Genomic DNA, 18,611 nt, shown 5'->3' on the forward strand with positions numbered 1-18,611 from the left:
GGGTAAACCTGGAAGGGACGTTTTTGTGTGTAAGCACAAATTCCCCCCACCGAAGCTCCATAGAAGCTGGAAACCATATAGTTTTTGGAGGAATGTACTAGAGCATCTCCGTCACTTCCAGGGTAAACCAGGAAGCGACAGGGACACTCTAGCCCATTCCTCCAAAAACACTATGGTTTCCATAGAGTTTTTGGAGGGACGAGCTACAGTGTGCCCATTGCTTCCTGGGTAAACCTGGAAGGGACATTTTTGTATGTGCGCACAAATTCCCCCCACCGAAGCTCCCGCCGGTGGCAAAGGAGGACCTGGCAACCCTAATTATAAGTCTAACTCAAGAATTCTCAAGTGGAAGGGCTGCCTCCACAAAGAGGTTACAGACTGTTATTAGTAGCACTATAAGTTTTTTTTCTTCCTCTTTTTCTCTTCATATGATATATGAATTATGGGCAACAATGGATAATCATAATATGTACTGGTTCCCTGTAGCATCTATCTATGAAATGAGACAATTTTTATAACACATTTACATCCAATGAAAATGAATGTCCCCCTGTAGAAAGGTATTTTAGGTATTTTACATATTTTAAGCAAAAGCACAGGTGTGGAAAAAAATTATTTACCACATGAATTAGGAGTAAAGTGAAGGAAGTGGAAGATATATTTCCAGGGAAGAGGAGTGAATACAAACTTTACGATCAGCCTCCTAAGGGTGTGGATAATTTATGGTGCAAAGACTGGAATAGATTCTTCCTCTTTTCTTGCCTCTAGTCTATTCTAATGACAATGGATGGTGAAGAAAGCCTATGGCTGCAATCCTGAATGGTGTGTGTGAATCTCTTTAGGAGCCGGTGTGTAGGGAATTTTTGAAACTTAATTAATTGTTGGCAGGGCATACCCTCGCCATTTTAATATTGGTTCCACAGAACCCTGATTCTTGCCATATTGAAATATTGATTACAATAAATTCTGGGTCTATGGAAATGCTCCTGGCCAAAGTCTACTGACTGTATAGTGACCTAATGACCTCAGTGTAACAACCTTAAAGGGATTAGCTTCGGGTAATCCAATCATTCTATGTAACAGACAGCCAGTGTTTGCTCTAAGGATGCTGACTTTAAGATGGAATGTTTCATTGTCTTTCTTCCCTTTTGATCTCATTAATCTTGGTATGCCTTGTTTTAGTTCCATTGTGTAATCACTGACTGACCTTTGCTATCCATTGTAATATTTCTTAATAAAACCTTGGATGCTCAGAGAGAGAGAGAGAGAGAGAGAGAGAGAGAGAGAGAGAGAGAGAGAGAGAGAGAGAGAGAGAGAGAGCAATTCTCCAAGGAGAAAAGATACAGCTGTGTGTGTCTTTTATCAAGGCACTTGCTATGTGCCTTCCCTTCACAGGTGTGACCCCGTGCTGGCATAGGTGCCAGACTAAAGTGGCACCTACGCCAGTGTGGGGGCAAACATGCCGGTGTCTGGGAGCCATGGAGCTCCGCTGTTCCCTGCTGTCAGCACAGCCACTCCAGGAACTAAATCCCGGAAGAGAGTGCCGGCATGGGGGAGGCATTCCCAGGATGTTCCCGGGGGTAGAGCTGCCTTTGGGCAGCTTCCTAACCCTGTTCACCCTGAGAACACCCCCTTGAGCTGCAGCGTGGCTGCATCACCTGTTTTGGTGGCACAGCCCTGCTTTGTTCAATGGGGCATCCCCCCCTTGTAGTTTTTATTCATTTTTAACAGGTCTTTTCCCCTCTGCGGCACCTCAGAGGAGGTGGTGTGGTTGAGCCACTCCTGGCTGCTTCCTAACTGTCCCCCTCTTCAGGATTGGGCTGCCAGTCTTCCTTTAGCACTGGTCATGTTTCCAGAAGACAGAGACCAATCTGATGAATCTGTGGCTAGCTCCTTTTTGTTTCTAGCCTAGAAGGAAGTTTGCTTGTGGCCAACTGCAACTTACGTGAAACCTGGAAAGCCTTTATTTGCTTTCATCTTCAGGTCCCAACACCTGCCAGTCAAGCACACTAACTTCTTTCTAAAGCTGTATAAATACTACTATAAAACATAGTCTAATTATATGGAATGTAATAAACCTCGGTAAGCAACATAGTTATTACAAGAGTCCAAGAAAGGGATCATGTGACAGTACAGCATATTTGAGTTGTTAAAAATTACCTTTTATTGTTTTTTAAATCCAATATATTAAGATGCTTATATGTAGGTAGCACCACCTTGAAAATTCCAGGTTAAGGACAGCTAAGGTGCTAGCTGCAGCTAGTATGGGGGAGAGGAGAGGGATTACAAAGTTTTGGAAGAAACAAGGTGGCACAATAATAAATGCAAAGGGTTTTTTTTTATATACCACAAATGTCTTGGTCTATATAAAGTTCAAAAACAGGAGATTTCACAGTTCACTGAGAAACAGAATTTCTTAAAAATAATACAACTCAGATATTAAATTTAATGGGAACTTAATGTTCGATTGGATTACAATTGTATCTTCTGCATGTCCCCCTTTGCTTCTGTATGTCTTTTCTTGTATTCCAAAGTGTCTTTAGGCCTTACAATTTTGAGATGGAAGGGAAATACAGCAAAAACATGAATCAGAATAACTAGAGCCCTTTAGAATTTAGCTTTCACTTCTACTACTAGAAAGGACTTTTCAAGGTATGTGTAAATGAAAATAATTTCAGTATTGACTCCAATGTGAAAGTGCACTCATCAAATTTTGGTCAGTTATACAATTTCCCCCGAATTCAAGCTCAGGGGATTCCTGTTCCTCTGGTTAGCAGCCCAAGGGATCATCCACGACGCTGACTGGACAGCCCTTCTGTGTATCACAAAGCTAACTTCTCCTGCTGCTTGGAGCAGTTTTGCAAGTGTCAAAACAAGTGTTAAAGACTATTAAATATGGAGTGCAGAACATACGTTTGACCAGACAAATATGCAAGGAGCCCAACAAAAAATAAAGCATGTGGAGAGAGAAGGTGACTGGATTAGTAATTCCACCCAAACCAAGGAACACATAGAATTAATCCTTTATTTTCCTTAGATTTATGCAATGTTATTCTGTGTATTAAGTGCCGTCAAGTCGCTTCCAACTCATGGTGACCCTATGAATGAAAGTCCTCCATAATGTCCTATCTACTTCTTTTCTATAATGTTATTCTACTTCTTTTCTATAATAAATAGAACTCTTATTACAAAGCTTGTATTCATTTTACTCAAGAGTTTGTGTAATTGTTTAGTTAAATGCTTCCTTAGAAAATGGGTTTATGACCAAATGAGATCGGTGCAAGTTAGAATGATCACACATCACCATGGAGCACGAGTGTTTCAGGCTTTCAGTCTGGCTCATTTTATGATCCACGATAAACCATGTCACTGATATCAGAGGTGTCGCTAGCACAGTTAACAGAGATTCCATGTTAAGATGTTGTGTGGGTTTGGACCAAGTGTTTCACTCCCACACAAATATAGTCAAGAGTTAAAGGCAGTCAAAAAGAAAAGCAATGTCCTTACACTTCATTGTTTCAATCCCTGCTGGGATGTAATTTTTGGATGTTCTCCAAACTGTACAGGTACATGGGTAGGGTTGCTAACCTTAGGGGGTAGCTGGAGATCTCCCGCTTTTACAACTGATCTCTAGGTGACAGAGATCAGTTCACCTGGAGAAAATGGCTTCTCTGGAAGGTGGACGCTATGGCATTATACGCCATTGAAGTCCTTCCCCTCCTCAAACCCTGCCTTCCCCAGGCTCCACCCCCAAAATCTCCCGGTATTTCCCAACTCGGAGCTGGCAGCCTTATACATGTGGTGCTACAGGACCCTTACACAGCCTCCTTACTTAGTCTCTCTTTTAATTTATGAATTTATTAAAACATTTATATCCTGTCTTTCCTTTTGGTTCAAGGCATCTATGTCCTCCTTGATCAAGCAGAATTTTGGTCACTAAATCAGTGGTTTCTAATCTTTTGTAGCAAAATGTGCAACAGTCCACAATCCCTGTTACTTGTACTACTGTGCGGGTAGAGCCAGTCCTGTATAGTAATTGGCTGCCAATCTAGGATCTGGAACATCTAGATTCAAATCCCTACACTGCCATGAATCTAGGGATGCCAATGCCCTGGTGGGGCCTGGAGATCTAGAATTACAGCTGATCTCCAGCTAACAGAGATCAGTTCTCCTCGAGAAAATGGCTGCTTTGGAAGAGTGGGACAACTGTATGGCATTATACTCTGCTGAAGTCCTTCCCCTCACCAAACTCTGCCCTCCCCAGGATCCACCCCCACATTTTCCAGGAGTTTCCTAAACCAGAGTTTACATGAGAGCTACATGAAGCTCCTTGATGACTTTGGACCAGTTATTTCTCTCAGCCTAACCTACCTTACAGGTTTGTTGTAAGGATAAAATTAAGAATGTAGGAATGTATGCTGCTCTGAGCTCCTTGGAAGAAGGGTAGGAGAACAACGTACCAATTAAAAGACAGATAGATAAGATAGGCCATCCGTGGTCTCTATTAATTTTGTGGACCCCAATGCAGCCTTTTCCAACTTATGATATAACTGCTGTTAGGTTTATAATCGCAAGAAGAAGCTCCAGGAACCCTGGTGGTCCCTTCCAACTCTATGATTCTATGATTTCCTGGTACTCTGGGCAGTATTACACCTCCCAGGACTGTTTTCATTTTTTAAAAAAGTTTGCAACTGAGCTATCTACAGTTTTGGTGTGATCGGAGTAGTTTGGGGGATGTTAGAATCTGGATGGTTACTGAGATGGGGGATGATTCGGGAAGAAGGAATCGGCTGGGGGGTATAGATAAAGCGGTTGGGTTGGAGGGGCTGTGGCTCAGTGGCGGAGCCTCTGCTTTGTATGCAGAGGGTCCCAGGTTCAATCCCCAGCATCTCCAGTTAAAGGGACTAGGCAAGTAGGTGATGTGAAAGACCCCTGCCTGAGACCCTGGAGAGCCGCTGCTGTTCTGAGTAGACAATACTGACTTTGATGGACCAAGGATCTGATTCAGTATAAGGCAGCTTCATGTGTTCACATGTAAGGCAGTGTTCCTTCCTAGGAAAATTGTGGTTACACCCCGATTGTGAAAGATTGCTTGTTTTTATTGAACTAGAGATCATATTGCATGGCACACAGATTATAAGCAAGCTGAAACTTTGTTCCTCAGATAAAACCAACCAGCAATTGAATATCAAGGTCAAAAGGCCGGGTTCTGAAATACCTCTCTTGGAACAGCTCAGCATGCAAGTTACATAAAACTCACTTCCTCCTTGCTCTCTGCCTGCCACACACAACCCTGCTTTAAATTTAAAAATACGGTGCCAAAGTTTTGCTGTTTATTTGCTCCTACAAAAAAGCTTCCCTATCCTCTTCATAGGCTCATCAGTTTTCTTCTGACAGAGGCTCTAAGCCTTTAATAACTAGAAATTCAAAGTAGTGTCTGTCTGGTTGAAATTCTGCTCCATAAATGTAATTGAGAAGTTTGAACTTGTAGAACTTGAGTGATTATAGGGCTGCCATCCCCTTTTTACAGAAGGGTGCCGAGTTGTTTTCTGTTGCTCAAGAAGGTCGGACCAGAACCAACGGTTTGAAATTAAATCAAAAGAGTTTCCATTTAGACATTAGGAAGAAATTTCTAACAGAGCGGTTCCTCAGTGGAACAGGCTTCCTCAGGAGGTGGTAAGCTCTCCTTCCCTGGAGGTTTTTAAGGTTAGATGGCCATCTGTCAGCAATTCTGTGACCTTAGGCAGATGATGAGAGGGAGGGCATCTTGGCCATCTTCTGGTCACTAGGGGTGTGGAGTGGGGAGGTAGTTGTGAATTTCCTGCATTGTGCAGGGGGTTGGACTTGATGACCCTGGTGGGCCCTTCCAACTCTATGATTCTATGATTCTACTGGCTATATTTCTGTTTCTTTGGCAGTAACCAGATACCTAGAAATGTAGCTGATGAAACTAGAATAAAAAGGTGGTGGAAAGAAGAATGCTGAAGTCTCAGTTGCTTCCAAAAAGTATAAAACAAGCATCTTGAGTGTAACCCTGAACTACAGGACACATTTCTCATTTTGGGGAAACAAAAAAAAGAAAGAGATGAGCTCTAATGCAGTGGCAGGGGTTGCCAGTGTGTGTGTGTGGGGGGGGGGGGGACGGGCGATGTATATTCTTCAAAGAAATTTTTCTGACATGCTGGTGCATTCCAGTGTCAGAGAGGCAGCTTTGTTCTAATTCTCTGTCATTTTCTTTAAAAGAGCTAACGTTAGGGATCTTTCAGCAGTACAGAGAAGTGCTTAGACCAGGAAGTTTTAAAAAAATAATCCAAAGCAATCTTTTAAAGCCCTAAATTGCACAATCATTAATAGGTGGGTGGGCTTGTAGCTCCCCATCAGCGATGTCAGCGGCACCCATGACACTCAACCATGTTGCCTCCAAGAGATCAGCAGTAATAATTATACTACACAGACATGAGAATTTCACTTTATCGGAAAATTCCATTGGTCATGCAAATACAGGATTCCCAACAGTCTTACATCTAAACAGCTACACACACAACAAGGTCCTTCAAAAAATGGAAAATCTGCTGAAGTACTACAGCTAGTTTTAAAAAGCAACTACCAAATTAAATTAAGCTAATACCTTTGTATTGCTTTCCTCTGCATGGAACTATATGAAAAGTCATGTACTTCATATACATTCACTTCAATAGGGTACAGAACATGGTAAGCCACCAGTGTTAGCAAGAACTTTAGAGAGCAGAGCACAGAGAAAGGATCAAGCCCTTAATGTAGTATTTTAAGACACAGCTTTATACACAAAGCAGTACTTGCCTCGTCTAGACTTCACAGATTAATGTAGGCCCACTAGATTACTGTCTTCAACAAGCAGAGTTGCAGACAACCATTTTTTTTAAATTGGATTTTTTTACTGTTATGTAATATAGTGATGGTATTATAAGTAAGGTGGAGTCTTACAATGTGCTATTAATCACATTATACCCCGACCCTTATTAGCCTGAAGAATTTATTATTAACGAGATTTATGGCCCGCACAAAAGCTCAGGCTGGAAGAAGCTTCCTTCTTCATCTCCATAGCTGAACATACGCTGAGGAAGAGGATTATTATTCCCATTTTATAGCGGGGAGAAGCCCTCTGGCACTTTCCTTTTGTCTGCTTTTAAAAATTGGCCTTCACTTTTGCCTGGCTCTTGTGGCTTGTAACTGAGAATGGATTTATTGTCAGCGATAAAGAGGGGGAGAGGGCAGAGAAATTTTCAAATGTTTTGCGGTGGTGGACAATAAGAAATAGTTCAGTTCAAGGCTTATTTATTTTCCTCTGGTATTTCAGTGAAGTGCTGAACTGAAGACTTTATGACACCTTTTCTGGCATTACTTGGCTACAGTCTCCATGCATGTTTATCAGGGCCTCACAGGGCTGCTGCCAGACTTGCATTTGAGGTCACATGGAAAATCTCTGTATGCAAACTGGCTACTCCATGCAGCGCTGTGTATATCACATTTTATCCTTACCTTTCTCCGAAGATCTCAGGGTAAGATATGGGGATCTCCCCTCTTCAGTTTTATCCTCATAACTAATCTGCAAGTTGGGCTAGGCTAAGAAAAAAAATATTGGCTCAGGGTCATCCAGTGAACTTTATGGCTGAACCTAGATTTTCCTAGTCCCTGCCCAACACTGCTTCACAATGTATAAAGTCATTGTAAATTTACATTGGATGCAATTTGTAATGTATGTCATTGCAATTTATGTTGTTGTGATAGATTGAAAGTGTGCTTCCACAAACATATAGTTCTGCCTCCCCCAACTGCTGGGTCCTACAAATAGCAGTGCTACATTTTATTTACTCAAAGTCCCTCCAAGGAAATGGCATCCCTCTGTGAATCAGCCTTATGGGGTTCCAGAGAAGCTCTGGAAGTTCTGTAGCTTCTCACAGTTGTGCTATCCAACTAGATCACAGTTGCTTTAACTCCTTGTACAAAGACAATAATGACAAATACGTTGTCTCTCAAGATTTCCCCCCACACTTAACTCAAAACCCTTTAATGGATTATCACAATACAGAAAGAAAAATTACCACTTGAGACTGTCATCCATAAAATCTGAAGCAGGGAGAAGTGAATGCATTGGTGAATGGAGAACCAAGATAATTTTAGAGTGGCAGGTCTGTGTGATGAACAATACGCCATACAAGAAATGTAGGGAAAAACAAGGCTTTTGTCCGGACTTCTTGGGCTCCTGTTTCTCTCACAGCTTGGCTCTGAACATAAAGACAGCTGAAGTACACATTTGGATGAAATACAGTTGCTCTGTAATCACAGACCAAGGGCAGCATTCTCCCTTTTAAGATACTTAACAGGCTCACTTTAAGGATCAATCTTTCTTGCCTTCTGACTGCATCGTTTCTTTGCTGCAACTGCAGACAGGAAATGTGGTAATAGGGCTGTTTGACTATTGTGAGTAGCAGATAAAAAGCACAGAAAACCACAGGAAGAATGGCTACAGGTGCTAATGCATCACATTAATTGTTCTACCTTCTTAAGTCTCTGGTCTGGGCTGTTTTTATTTTCCATAAGAGGGCGTGCCATAGGGGAAGGGGAAGCAGTACATGCAAAACTGTCATCTGAATTGTGATGGCTATTTCATATATAAATGACTTTCTGATTAGAAATAATTTCATTGCAAGCTTATGTGTATGATCAGATAAAAGAGTGATGTAATTTCTAACAAAGAAATAAGTTCAATACCTGTGGTTTTATCACAGGCAACCATGGACTGATAGTAGGATCTGGAAGACAAAGATATTTCAGTATTTCCATATCCTGCCAGAAAGAGTCACAAACCTACTTTAAAAGTTCCAGCTACAGGAAGCCACAGGCCTCAGTTTGCAAGACCTGAGCAAGGCTGTTAAAGATAGGACGTTTTGGAGGACACTGATTTACAGGGTCGCCATGAGTTGGAAGCGACTTGACAGCACTTAACACACACACCTAGCCAGCATGCTAGATGGCACTTTCAACTAATGCAGCACATCCATTTTGGTTGGGAGGGGCAAGATGCAACACTTCCCAAAACTTCAGAGAAAGCAACTCTCAAGCCTAACTTACTGGGAAACAGCACAATAACTTTGACTAAGCTCATGGTCGAGGGTGAAATTTTACATTTTTGCATGCCAGAATTTATAAATAAAATCATATTGATAGTGACTAGACAGTTCATTATAAGTGTTGCTTTTCTCTCAAACAAGTACATAGAATATGTTCTATGAAAAAAATCACTTGTTGAGATAACTTAAATCCTGCTTGCACTCTGAGACCACTGACAAGCATGAGCGGCTAGGCAATTGCAAAGACAAAGCTACAGCGTAGGTCAGCTGTAAAGTACAAGTGTGAACATGTAATATTACTTACTGTTATGGACACTTGAAAAATATCTGAGGAATCAATATTATTTTTGAAGTATCTACCACAAAAACTGTAGTTTTAAGAACATAAAAAGAGCCCTGCAGATTGGACAAGTAGCCCATCTAGTTCAACATATTGTTTCACACAATAGCCAAATAGCTGCCCCAGAGTACCAACAAACAAAGCATAGAGGCCTTCTCCTGATGTTTCCTCCCAGCACCAGAATTCAGAAGTTTGCTGCTTCTGAATACAGAAGTTCACCATGGCTACTAGCCATTGATGGACGTCTCCTCCATGAATCTGTCTTACCCCCTTTTAAAGCCATCTACCACTCGTGACCATCACTGTATCCATGGGCAATGAATTCCTGCTAGATTTCACTGGCTAGTACTTAAAGATGGTCTGGAAAGCCATCTGCAACAGAAGCAACCCTACCATATTACTCCACTTGTTAGCAATTCCTCTTTCTAACCAGGCTGTCCTCAGTGCTAACCAAGGCCCCTCAACCATGAATCAGCTGAGAATCATGGTCTGTAATTAAAAGGGTAATTGAGTAGAACCTCAGGCTTACCACCTCTCTTATCCCCACGTAGAGCTTGGGTATTGAAGATTTGACTGATAAATGTGGCGACAGCCGTTGTGTCTCGCTTACATTTTCTGAGAACAGCTGATCCAAATCCAAAGTTCTGCTGCATCCACAATAATACTACAGTGACTTTTGATCTCTGATACTTTTAACATCTGAATAGGCATCTGAAAAACAGCTAAAATATTTTCAGTGTTTCCTACATGCATGTGATGTGATCTTCAGTCTCTGCCTCGGCTCACTTTCTTGAATGATCTGCTGTGACTGTAGGCTATTTTGTGCTGTCTGATTGTAGTAAATTTGTGTTTTGCATTATAGTATATCTGTGTTTTTCCATTATATTATATCTTATAAATAGTATTGCTGGATGACAGGGGACTAGTAAGAAAAGCCTACAGCTGAGTAGACAAGTGAGTTGGGGTAGGGGTGGAGAAGCTAACAAAGTACCAGCAATTTTTTTATTTCAAGAGTTGGAATCCCTAATAACAATTTGCTCCCACACCACCTATCATTTTCATTGCAGGTAAGGAAATGTGGGAAGGATTCTGTTCATACATGTGGTTCCTCTATCTAGATGGGAGTAGCACAGAAAGCTGCCGTACCACTGCAATAAATGAATTGCTTCTATATAATAAAGCAGGGGTGCCAAACTCATTTGTTATGAGGGCTGGATTTGACATAAATGTCACTTGGTCAAGCCAGGCCATGCCTCGCCAGCCAGATCCGGAGCGGGGAGGGGTGGTTTCCTCAACTGATGAGCTCGCAGAGGGCTCCTCAGCTCAGATCGAGAGTGGAGGGTGGATGCCTTGGCTGGTGAGCCCCAGATAGGGACTGGGGAAGGTGGCTGCCTCGGCTGGCTCGCAGGCCAGATAAGAGCTCACAAGGGACTGGATCTGGCCCTCGGGCCTTCTGTTTGACACCCCTGTTCTAAAGTCTGTCCTCCATTCTTCCTAATGAAGCCAAGCAGTCCACACAATCAAGTCTGTCAAATACCTGGCAAGCCACAGCACATGGCATGTCAGGCTGATTGTACTTGCTCCTACTACAGTGTAAGTTGAGCATAACTCTCATAGTACTATATTGTTAACACATTATGAACCATTACTATACTTCAGGATGGGGAGGAATCATACAGAAAATTCCACACAATGCAGCCATCTTCATGTGAAATGCTGCCTAATATTGATCATAAATGGCTCTATTTACAACTGGATATTAAATTTATATTACATAGCTAGCTTTTCACCACTGCCAGATTAAGTCTATGTCATGCCTTTCAAAGCATAATGAATGCAACTCTTTCTCAAATCGTCAATAAGAATTTTATTTTCATATATATGTATATGTATTCTTCTTCACAGAGTACATGACGCTGCTGTTACTCCCACACCACTTCCTTTTGTGGCTAACAGGGCATATGACTATTTAAGGTCTTCTCAGTAATGCAGTTATTTTTGGCTTTTTGTTGCTTTGTGAGCATTACAACACTGGCTGAAGCCTAACTAAAAGGGGATTCTGTCTGAGCTGCACAGCCTAAAAAAAGATTTCACTTTTTCCTGTTTTTAGCCCCAGCCTAGCTCAAAAACGAGGCAGTCTAATTTGTGCCCAAACACTGTACATGTTATCAACTCCATAATTAAAGTACACTGTTTCATACATAAATTTTTTGAATAAGATTAACATTTTGGAAACAAACATCTATTAATACAGTCTTGGAACTAGATTCCATCTTTCTTCTTCTCTGCGCTCTCTAATCTTCTTAAAAGTTTCTTTCACTGGTTGTTGTGCATAGTTCACTAGGATTAAATGTAATATAAGCCATTCCTGCCTCCTGAACTATGTTTACCCAGACAGTCCTACACATATGCCCCCCCCCCCCTACACACACACATACCCAGCTTTGGGGTTTTCCAAATATCACAACTGGACAGCAAAGTATTTCTTTGTTTGAAAATGATGTTAAGGTTTGGGTGAGGGACAGCATACCAATGAGAAGATAAATTTCCTTGTGGGGTGGGGGAGTGAAAGACTAGGGAAGCCACTATTTCATACTTAGGGTATTGAATTGTGCACAGACACAGAATTTGGTGCCAGTGTGTTGCATATTACAAGTCAAAAGACCCCAAATCTAATCCTTATTCATGGTTTGCAGCTGCCGAACAGCTTGTTTGGGGTTTTTAATACTGCAGATGAACCCTGGCAAAGGAGAAAAGCATAAAAAGGGGAGCCGCTAAATATATTGGAATATTTTATTAGCAAAGTAATAGAACCTTTTGAAGCTTATTTGTTTTCATACAAATAGTAAATGCAGAATATAGGGCATGCTCAAAAGTCCATTCAATGAAAAAACTGATCTCGAGAAAAGCCTGTACATAGTTGCAAGGTGTCTCAACCGTGAAAATATTCCCTTTTCCTCTTTCATGAGCCTCTTTTCTTTTTAATGGTATAGCTGCACACAATGAAGTTACCTACAAACAACAGAAAGGAACCACATAATTTCCTGCCGATTCTGGGTTTTTTAAATAGTTTATTACTTCCTCTGTTATAATATTGTTTGCTTGATGCCAGAGTTTTTCTCCTTTTTAAACACAGCCAGCAATATTCTCTGTAGAGTGCAGCTCAGCACATCAATACAATACAATACTTTATTCCAACTTTTGCACCAAGAGTCAAGGTAGATTACAAAAATTACAGATTATGCAACTGGAACAGTAACACACCATAAGCAAAACAAGAAGACTGGATTACAAGAGTAGAAAATAATACAATAAAACAGTATAAGACATGGCATATCATAAGCAATTTAAAAACTGGATTACAGAAATTAGAAAAGAAATTAAAAAAGGACAAGATAATGCAGTGAGCATCTTATCAGCCTATCTAGCTTTTAAAATAAATTGTTCAACTATACACACACACACACACACACACACAAGCATCAGCTGATAAAAAAGTTATCTATATATCCACTTAACCTTGTCAGAGTTGAATTTAAGATTTCATCCATTCCATGCTAGTCCTCACAAATGTTGTGTGTGTGTGCGTGTGTAAAGTGCCATCAAGTCACAGCCGATTTATGGCGACCCCACTTTTGGGGTTTTCATGGCAAGTTGTAACACAAATGTTACAGCATGCAAATTAGAGCTTAAAATAATATATACAAACATAAAATTTGAATTTCTCAAGTACACATGGGACAAATTCATAAAGCTTTTAAGGAAAACTGGTGGTCAAACTTGATTTGTAAACTCACTTTTTCTATTTTGGCAGCCTTAGATTAAAACAGTATTTAAAAATAAACCTACCAATGAAATGCCCTAATTATACACCATTATGTCCTAGGTACTGGCTACAATGTTGTGGGTTTTAATCAACCGAACACTTTCTGTTCATTAAAAAAAAAAACATGTGTTTCTTTCAGGTGATTGTTTTAATAATAATTGACTTTAGAGCTAATAAATATCACTAAAAATTTACTGTACAAGACAGAAATTACCTGCATTAAGGCAAACTATCAAAACTGATTAAAACAATTAAGTATATTTTATGGAACTCTCTCATCCTTTTACTTACGGTAAATACACCTATATGATACAGTAACTTGAACAGAGCTGCCAACATCACGTTGGGAAATTCCTGGAGATTTAGGGGCAGAGCCCAAAGAGAGAGCTCTGTATGGATGTGATACCACAGAGTCCACCCTCTGAAGCTGCCATTTTCTCCAGGGTAACTGCTCTGTAGCTTAGAAGTCAGTTGTAATTCTGGGAGATCTCCAGCCCCCCCCCCCCCATGGAGGTTGGCAACCCTAACTTGCAGTACAAGTTCCCTAGCATCTGGGAACACATCAAATTTCAATGGCTAGTTTAACAACAAAACAACATTGATATAATTTGCATTAGAAGAATAACCAGACCACCTTTCGAGATAACATACAAGCAAATCAATGGTAAGAAAAGGAAAAGTGATAAAAATACACACAACAACACTGTTTTTTCAGTGTTTTTAGCAAGATGAAATGTAGCAACTGGAGTGTGAAAACTGGCTGCCCCTATAAATAAATATCATATAAGTTAGGGATAGGGTTGCCAGCTCTGGGTTGGAAAATACCTGGAGATTTTTGGGGTGGAGCCTGAGGAGAGCGGTTTTATAGTATTATAGCTGATTTAAAATCACCTTGCTACAGGAAAAATAAGGAACAGTCAAAAATCACCAAATAGTTTACAGAACAGGTCTTTTATATGCCAAGCAGAAAGACCACACCCTATAAATATAGCAGTTGTAAAAAAAATAAAAGGGGGGAAGTAATCCTAATGACAGTTTCCTGGGGGAAAGCCCCCCACTAAATAACAAGGAACCTACTTTTGAATAGACCTGCTTAGTATCACTTCCCATGTTATCTACTGCATAAAGAGAACATCCTTCTTTGAGATATGAAAGGAAATGTCATTTGAAAAACATATGACTAAAGAACTACAAATAATTGTCTTTGGTTATGAGAAATATGATTTGCAATTTATTTATTTATTGAATTTCTAGCCCTCCCTCCCCAGCCAAAACCAGGATCAGGGCGAGTTATAGCAATAAAATCACACATATATACATATACTAATAAAAACATCTAAAACCATAAATTACTAATTCCTAAGATTATTACAAGGGACGGCACACCAATTAACACAGCATCCGCTGCAGCATAACAAATGCCAAGCAGAAAGACCACACCCTATAAATATAGCAGTTGTAAAAAAAATAAACGGGGGGAAGTAATCCTAATGACAGTTTCCTGGGGGAAAGCCCCCCACTAAATAACAAGGAACCTACTTCTGAATAGATCTGCTTAGTATCACTTCCCATGTTATCACATAAAGAGAACATCCTTCTTTGAGAGATGACATTTCCTTTCATCAACAAGTATACCATAGCAAGCCATATACGGTACATTGAAAAGACATTCTTTTCTTTTCCCTTTCATACCTCTGTATTAACAGTGCACACTCATCAAACTCAGACTCAAGTACCAGTGCCCTGCCAGGGAAAGGGTTCTAGTCAAGTGGTGAGAGCCAGCGTGGCGTAGTGGATAAGAGCAGTGGACTCTGATCTGGAGAACCAGGTTTGATTCCCCACTCCTCCACATGAGCGGCGGACTCTAATCTGGTGACCTGGATTTGTTTCCCCACTCCTACACACGAAGCCAGCTGGGTGACCTTTGGCAAGTTACAACTCTGTTAGAGCTCTCTCAGCCTCACCTACCTCACAGGGTGTCTGTTGTGGGGAGGGGAAGGGAAGATGATTGTAAGCCAGTTTGATTCTCCCTTAAGTGGCAGAGAAAGTCGGCATATAAAAACCAACACTTCGTCTTCTTCAAGTCTCATACATAAATACTAGGTTACATCAGCTCAGCTCCATCAGAACATATTACCCCTTGAACTACCCTGTATAATGAACTCAACTATCTGTAGACACAAGGAACCAACTGTTCCCAGACCCTCTGAATCATTTATCTTGGATTCTGAGAAGAGAATAATTCTGCATTAACAGCGTGATCCTAATCAACTGAGAAATGCCTATTCAATTCATGCAACTTGACTTTAATTTAGTACACTCCAAAAATGAACTCAGGGGCTTGTCTCCATGCAATGAGATTTTCCTCTTTGACATGCAAGACATGTCAAAGCAAATTGCTTTTGCAACTCCTCATAGGGGCTCACTCATCAAGAAGCACAAGTCCAAAGCTTGCTCTGACACCCAAAGTGCACAGCTCAAGACTACAAATTAAGTGAGTTTATTTCCAAGCAAACAAGATCACAGGTTTTCCATCAGTCAAAACATAGAATTAGCAATGATGATGCATTGCCACTCTCCTCTCGCTGCACTTTCAGTGTGATCACATGAACACAAAGGGCCAAAAGAGGAAGTTCAAGCCATGCTACCAAAATGTTTCAGAGGCCAATCCAGGTACTAAAGAAAGCCCACACATATCTATGTTGACTGTTGACCTTGATACTCTACCCCAGTTATGCCCATTAGTGCACATACCCACACAAAGCAGCACAATTCACTTACTCTTGACCCTTTTCTGTTAATTTGCAAATTAGACAATCATTAGTTTTTTTAAAAAATACTCCTAATATTGTGCCATCATTTGATATATATGCCACAGGAAAACAACTCAATACTTCTGGAAAAGACTTTTGTTCTATAAACAAAACTTACCCTGTAGGCTTGTAGCTGTCTTTCACAGCATTTGACCCCAAACCCAGGGCAGTTCAATTTCCTTGAAAAGCCTTCCAATTTAGAATAAAGAGATCACAACACACCCAAAAGAACAGGTTCTCTCCTGTGAGTGGAGCACCAAGTAATCCATCGCCTCTTCCTTCCAGTGGTTCCTAGAAATTTTGGCTGGTACTCAGATTTGCACCCCTGACAGCGTGCATCTGCTAAGAAAGCCTTGATCAATTTCCAACAAATAATGGCTGCAATCTACTAAAGAACCGCATGCATCAAGACATTACAATGGAATTTTCAATCAATGTCAATAGGCATGCAGATATTTTTCACAGCAGTTGACCTCAGTCTGTGACAGTTCAATTTCTTAGAAAGGCTTTCTGATTTAGAAAAGAAGTAAAAGTGTCAGCAAGTGAGAGTGGCAGACACATACTAGGAGTTTTTATCTGATGAGGGCAATAAAGCATGATCCCCATTTCCCTGTCGAGTACAACCGTTCAGTCCTGGTCATCATGCATATTCATGACAGGTACCGTATATCTTTTCTACAAACACTGCCAGTGCTCTATGGTTACGTAAGCACTCTTTCGATCTCTTAGCTAAGACATACTTGCAGCTCAGAATATAAAAAAAACCCTGGCTGGTCTTGTATGGATCATATTCAATCTTGAGATATTGGTGGTCTTGTCTGCCATGCATTGCTAGTAAACACAGACACTATGTTGGGGGCCCCTATTTCATATGATCTATGAATTACTGAAGCTATTACTGTAGTAACCTGCAGAAACAGTGAAGAAAGTTTGAAGCGTATCGAAGATAAAACAGATGTAACCAAATCCTGCAGTAATACATTCATTACTGCAAACAAAAAATCACAGTGGGTAGCCGTGTTAGTCTGTTTGCAGTAGTCAAAAAGGGCAAGAGTCCAGTAGCACCTTAAAGACTAACAAAAATATTTTCTGGTAGGGTATGAGCTTTCGTGAGCCACAGCTCACTTCTTCAGATATCAAAATCAGTTATGGTTTTATTTCCCTTCTCCACGGCCTCTTGCCTTTAACTTATCTAATAAAGGGTACAACGAAGTCTAAGCTTTCATTTTAAGGGCTATCAACATGTTTCATCTCCTCACCTCATTTTGCAAATAAATGCTCATGCTTCTGTTATTCCCCAGTCTGAGAGAACACGAACACACCAGTAGATAAAAGCAGCTTTGAGAATTGGCCGTTTTATAAGAATTAAACACCATTCACCACAAGCTGTTCTCCAGAGAAGTAGGGCCATAGCGCTATTGTAAATCTGCTGCTTGTGCACATTTACTGAGGGCAGTAAATAAGTTTTAAATGTGACACTTTTACTGCTCCTACTGTAACACCATAGTCAACTATTTTCTTGTTCATTAAAGAACTTGAAGTATACATTTTTTTTGTCCTGAACAGGTTTAACTCATACATGTTGAGCTAATAGGACTCTAAATTCATTTATTTTAAATAACTGAACTCAGTCTTTCTACGAACCAAATCTTCAAGGACAGATGGTTATCCTATGGTAGGATTGCCAGCTCTGGGTTGGGAAATTCCTGGAGGTTTGGAAGTGGAGCCTGGGGAGGGACTTTAGTGGTGTAGTTTGGAGATCAGTTGTTATTCAGGATAGGGTTGCCAGCTGCGGGTTGGAAAATACCTGGAGATTTTGGGGGTAGAGCCTGAGGAGGGTGGGGTTTGAGGAGGGGAGGGACTTCAATGGGATATAATACCATAAAGCCCACCTTCCAAAGCAGCCATTTTCTCCAGGTGAACTGATCAGTTGTAATAGCAGGAGATCTCCAGCTACCACCTGGAGGTTGGCAACCCTCATTCAGGGAGATCTTCAGGCCCCACCTAGAGGCTGGCAAAACCTATTCCTTGGATATTATTTTAGCACATACTTCTGCAATGTATATTGGATACTGGCTTACTAATGCACACATCAGGACCCAAGCACACAGGCCCACAGACAAACTGCTCTTTTCACATTTCTTTAGCTGCTATTCTTGTACAATGAATCCCTTTCTACAAAAAGGACCCAAATATTCTTTGCATTTCCCATGTCCCCTCTAAATACATGAGATGAAGTTATCTGATTGTAACGATAGCTCTGCTAGCTAGCAGGACGTCAGACAAAGTTATTCCTGATATTCAAAATATCAGCAGTATGCACATGTTTTAGTCAAATGTTATGATAATATTGATAATATTTAAGTAAAAGGGGGAAAATCTTAACTAGGCAGAGAGACCTGGAGGCCAGTGAAGTAAGACCAGCTGTAGATTAAGAACAATAGATCCTGTTTTTAACAGATGTGTTTTTAAATGCATAAGAAGAATCACAGGAGGTTGTGATTTTAAAGAATAATAGGCAG

Source organism: Euleptes europaea, chromosome 4, assembly GCF_029931775.1.
Source record: "Euleptes europaea isolate rEulEur1 chromosome 4, rEulEur1.hap1, whole genome shotgun sequence".
NCBI lineage: Eukaryota > Metazoa > Chordata > Lepidosauria > Squamata > Sphaerodactylidae > Euleptes > Euleptes europaea.